Here is a 6,040-nt window from a genome sequence, read left to right on the forward strand (position 1 = left end):
TGCAGTATCACGTGTTTCCTCTTATCATTTTGTAAGTTTGGTGTTTTTTGGATTTGTTCTGTAAAGCAGTGATTGCTCGAGGCATTTTTGTATGCATCCATTAGAGTTGTAAGTTTAAATTTTTAAGTATTAATTTTTATTAGTTTGAATATTTTTAGGGTTTTTTAGTTGAAGCCGAATGCTCCCAAACTTTGCAATAGTTTTATCATATTTGAATAGAAAGAAAGCAAGCAACCAAACATATCTTCTTTTTCTCTTCTTCTATTTTATCATTGCATGTTTTGCATTTGACAAGTTCATTGTTGAAATATTCATCCTTCTACTCTCTACATTTTAATGACAACCTGTTATATTGCCCACTTGGTCTAGTCTTAGATAGGGTTACATTTTTTTTATTATTGTCGAGCTCATTTAGTATACTCTTCTATCGAGCACCACATTGTAGTGGAGACTAAGCTCACTCAACATCCTTTACTACCGAGCTCACTCAGCATACACTTGTACCAAGTTTCCCTTGTGCTGAGTTCACTTGGCTTCCTCTTGTGCCAAGCTAACTTGGCACCCACTGCTTGTCACTCAGCATCCATTGGTACCGAGAAAAACTATCACTCACAAGCTTCTTGTGCCAAGAAAATATTTTAGAGTTGTGATTTAATTTTTCATAGATTTTTAGGTCAGCTACATTGTAGTAATATTTTAAGAGAGAGAAGTTGGGAAGTTGGAGGACAGTGACGGACTAGAGATATTTTAACCTAGACATTTCTTATGCTAAGCCAAGACTTGGAGAAGAAGGCATCAGTAGAGGGCAGGAACCAGCTAGACTAAAGGAAACAATAGAGGAATTGGAAGTGTAACATTCTAGGTTCATTTATTCAATGAAAATAATAGTTTTTCCTAAATTGTTGCAAATTAATGGATGGTCTTGTTCTAAATGTTTGATCCTTGTTTAGTTGGGTTAAAAATAACTTCTCTTAAGTCTTTGTGCATTATGTGTTTGGTGTGTATGAACCCTCCATCCACCACAAGATTATAGCTGCTTACAAACTTAGCTTCTTCATTGGCCAAATACAAAGTAGCCTCTACAATATTATGTGTCTTAATAGTATGGTTCTTCAATTTGGATATGTTATTACAAAATGCCTCCCACTCCACCTCACTCTCTTCTACATTCTTCATATTCTTTCTAGAGTATCTCAATGTGAAAGGCAATGCAAAGCTAGATGGAGAACACAATTCACTTTGATACCATATTTTCCCATCTTAGTTGTACCTTGTTTGGTAAGACCAATGACTGCATGCTTAGAAGTTGTGTATGAATATGAAGCCGCTCCACCAAATATCCCTGCAATGTTGGCTATAGAAATTATATTGCCCTTTTTTCTTGGGATCATAAGTTGGCTTGTGTATTTGATTCCATACATTACTCCTTTTAGATTTACATTCATCACTCACTCAAACTCCTCCATGTCACACTCTGCAACCTTAATTGTTTTCTTATCAATGATTCCTGCATTGTTATACATTATGTCTAGTTTACCATTTATTTTTTTCATGGTCAAGTCCATAGCTGCACTTACATATTCTTCTTTGCTCACATCACAATGGATGTATGTACATCTAAGGAAACTGTCTGATCAACCTTTTTAACAATGTCAACCAAAATGACTTTAGCTTCATATTTTATAAAGAGCCCAACTGCAGCTTCTCCTAATCCTGATGGCCCACCTATGATTATTGCCACCTTTCCTTCTAATCTATTTAAAATCAATTGCAAATCAGCATTAACGTGTATGGTTGTACCTTAGGAATAGCATCATCATAAATGTATTAAAATCAGTTGCAAATCAGCATTTACATGTATGATTGTACCTTAGGAATAGAATCATCATAAGTATGTTTAAATCAATTGCAAAGTATTCATATCAGCATTTAAGTGTATGACTATACTGTAAGAGTAGTACAAACCTAGATGTGTTGAAATCAGTTGCATGAGTACTCAATCAGCATTTAAGTGCTTATTATACCATAGAGAAATAACAAACATATATGTGTTAAATTAGTTGCAAAAGTATTCAAACACCTTGATATGATTGATTGTACCCTATGAAAGGAATAATTATAAGAGTTTTCTTTAATAAAATTAGATTTAGTTGAACATCTTGTTGTTGTTAGCATATAAGTGTGCAAATTTCCTTAATGGTTGTGTGTAATGTAGTGATATTGGGAAAGATAGAATGGATACTTCACGTTTAGTTTCTTCTATTTTCTAGTTCTATAGAATGGATACATGCTATTCTTATTTCTTCTACCATTAAATCTAGCTTTATAAGTGCTTGGGCAAGCCATTCAGTTTCCTGGATAATGCATATGTGTGTATGTGGCTATGCTTATTTGGTTTTACTACATATGTGTAGATGTGTAGTTTTATTTTTATTCCCTGCTACATTCTATGATTAGGCTACTAGGCACATGGTTTCATGTAGTGTGTTTCATAGTTGCACTAGATCCATCTGATCTATCTTGTTCCGAGAAGCTAGGATTCGTGTGCCAAGGTCAGGGTATTCTTCATGTCAGGAAGAATCTCGAGGGAGTAATCACTCTGTGGCTAGTGAGGTAAAAGTGCCTAGGCCACACTCCCATCTCAGATAGTAGATGGACAATGTCCTATGGCTTTGGAGGTAGGATACGTTGAAGAACACAATAGGAAAGGTTAACTCAATTTTGATTGTGTCCGTTCATCATTGAGATGTACTAATCTATGTAATTGTAATTTGAGAGCTATGTAAAAGATGGAAACTAATGTATATTAATGCATTATAAATTAATGTGTGTTGGATTCAAAAATTATGGTATTAGATTTTTTGACATATTATGTGATGATTTAACATCACTGTCTTGATGTAATTACAAAACATTCTTTGAATAATGTAAAGATGTGAACTTCAAACCAGCACCAATTTGTTAAAGTTATGTTAATAAACTACTTGTTAATAGATAATTAGTTAGACTTTTCTGCAATGTTTTGATTGTTTCTCTTCCACACTTTCGACAATTTGATGATGTGGAAAATTTAAGTAGGACATGGTTCTTACATATGGTATCAGAGCATGGTTTAAACCTAGGCCCTTGCGCTACTATGCTAATTTTTGCCTATGTTTTTTAGGTGTTTGAATTATCACCATGGCCACAAGATCTAAATGAAAAAGTGAGTCTAGTAGTGGTGCACAAGCTGAGGAACCTAATGAGAGGTTAGATCAGATAATGGCACTATTGACCCAATAAAGGGCTTTATTACAACAACAAGGCCAAAGGATGGATAACCTACAGCATGAGGCTTGAGGTAGACACACAGAAGAAGAGGCAAGGAAGCATGATGAAGATCAGCACTCTGAAGCTCTACGTAAGCAGGAAGAGGAATTAAGGAAGAAACATGAGGATGAGTAGTTAGCTCAAGCTCCTAGGAGATCTAAGATGGAGCAGAAGGTAGAAGCTGACTGTTGGAGTGCTCTCCTTAATTCTAACAAGATTCAGGTAGCAGTTGACTTGAGAAAAGATCTCAAAAAGGTGACTCCACCTATGTTTCATGGAAGATCTTATGGGGAAGATGCTAAGGCATGGATTACCATCATGGAGAAGTACTTTCTTGTTAGAAATAATATAGGGAAATCTAGATAATTTTGGGCCACCTATAAGCTAATGGGTGAGGTAGCTACTTGGTGAGAAAATATTATGGCTGAAAAGAAGCTCCAACATGGGGAAGTAACCTAGGAAGAATTCTTGTAGATTTTTTGCAAATGATGATTACCTCAGCTGTTATATGACAAGAAAAAAATAGATTTCTAAAATCTAGTTCAAGGGAACATGAATGTTACATAGTATTGTGAACGATTTTGTCATTTGGTGAAGTATGTTCCTCAGTATCAGCATGGGTTTCTGACCAGAAATCTATAGTGAGGTCAAGATGCAGGAGCCTGAAACCATGGACTTTACACTGTGTAAAGCCCTTAAGTAGGAATAGAGGTTGAAGGATGCTTCTTCATATAAATCCTTCGAACAAAACTATAAAATGAAGTTCCATGATAATAGGTCATATAAAGATAAAAAATGGTTATTAGGATGACAGGCCAAAGGGAAATGGAAAGAAGCAACAAATCATAAACATGAAGGATAAGAGATAAGAGAATTTTGATAGGAACAAGGAAAACTAGAATAAAAAAAATCAAAATCCTAGAAATGTAAGTGGAAGGAATGGAAACAATTGAGTTGATCAGAACAGGAATGAGGATAGAAGAGTCCCTAGAGAAGGTTGTTTTGTATGTGGCACGAATCATTTTTCTACTAAGTGCCCACAATGAGAAATCTAAGTTGCTTTAGATATGATTCAGGTGTATCTAACCATTTTACAAGATGTTCTTTATAAATCTTGTTTCTTGTATTATTTTTTCACTCTAGAATCCAATATCTCTCCACTTGTGGTTGCTTCCTTTCAAGTACCTAGAGGTCTGATATATCCCTATCTAGCTCTATCTGGTACTCTTCTCAATCCACCTTTGTACCCTTATAAGGTATCAAATCTTTGATATCAAAGATGCGAGAGACGTCCATGTCTTTCGGCAAGTCTACTTTGTAGGCATTGGGTCCATACTTCTCTAGTACTTTGCATGGCCCAATCCTCTTCATCTACGACTTACTAGGGACACCTTTTTGTAACCTGGCTTTGTTCAAGTAGACCATCACCAGATCTCCCACCTAAAATTGTAGTTCTCTTCTTCCCTCATCCTCTCCTTCAACTTCTAATTTTCTCCATCAAGGTCTTCTTAACTTGACCATTCACCTCTTTCATAGACTAAACAAAATCATTTGCATGTCCACTGATGTTGTCATGTTTTGGTAGGTCTCTTAACTCCATTATGCCCCTTGGATGTGTGCCATACACTATATGAAAAAGACTTAAGCCTGTTGTTCTATTCTTGCTATCATTGTAGGCAAATTCTACCTAAGGTATGACTTGTCCCAACTCAGTCCATACTCCTTGGTAAGACACCTTAAGAGGTTTCCTAGGACCCTTTTGATGACCTTTGTCCACCCATTTTTTTGGGGATGGTTATAGGAAGAACTATGAGATAGATTTATACCTAACCTATTCCATAGGGTCTTCCAAAAATGCCCCATAAACTTGGCATCTCTATCTACAACTATGCTCCTTGGTAAACCATGTATCCTGGCCACCTCCTTAAAGAAAAGATTGGCTATATTGCTTGCATAATATGTTTTTTTGCATGGGATGAAATGGTTCTTCTTGTTGAACCTATCTACCATACAAACACACTATCTAACCATGTCCTATTCCTTGGTAATCCCACTATGAAATCCATGCTAATACATTCTCAAGGCCTATTAGGAATGGGTAGAGGTTGGTAAAGTCCTACATTGGATGAAATGCCCTTTTCTCTCTAATATATTCCACATTGTTCTACATACCTCCTCACATCCCTTTGCATCTTAGGCCACTAGTAAAACCTTTCCACAAGGTCTAGGGTCTTATTAAGGCAAAAATTGCCACTCATGCTCCCATTGTGCTTCTCTTGTATGATATTTTCCCTCATAGATCCCCTTGGGATGCACAACTATTGGCCCTTGAACAATAACCCATTTTGCAAGTTATATTCAAAAAATTCACTATGGAATTGATTTTCAAAGTTAGTACATACCTTTTAGGCCTCTAAAAAATAAGTATCCTCACTAGACATGTCCTTGAATCCTTTAGTCTTATACTTTGCAACTTGACTTCTTGGACTATCAACAACCTCCTTATTGGTTCCCTTCTTGTGTTTGATAGTGAAAGTGTAGGACTACAATAACTCCATCCATTTAATGTTTCTCAATATAATATTCTCCTATGAGTTGATAAAGCTTAATGCTTGGTTGTTAGTGAAGACTACAAATTCCTTAGGCAATAGATAATGCCTCCACTTCTTAAGAGCTTGATCAAGTGCATAGAGCTCCAAGTCATATGTTGAATACCTTGTTTTGCCTTCAT

General features: G+C 35.9%; 1 pseudogene; it reads right to left on the reverse strand.

Moving 5' to 3' along the window:
• Positions 1 to 927: 927 nt before the first annotated feature.
• On the reverse strand, positions 928 to 1,886 carry LOC149570575 (zerumbone synthase pseudogene; annotated as a pseudogene).
• Between the last annotated feature and the right edge of the window lie 4,154 nt (positions 1,887 to 6,040).

The sequence above is a fragment of the Cupressus sempervirens genome, chromosome 3 (genome assembly GCF_028749045.1).
Source record: "Cupressus sempervirens isolate cs-2001-9-10 chromosome 3, ASM2874904v1, whole genome shotgun sequence".
In the NCBI taxonomy this organism is placed as follows: domain Eukaryota; kingdom Viridiplantae; phylum Streptophyta; class Pinopsida; order Cupressales; family Cupressaceae; genus Cupressus; species Cupressus sempervirens.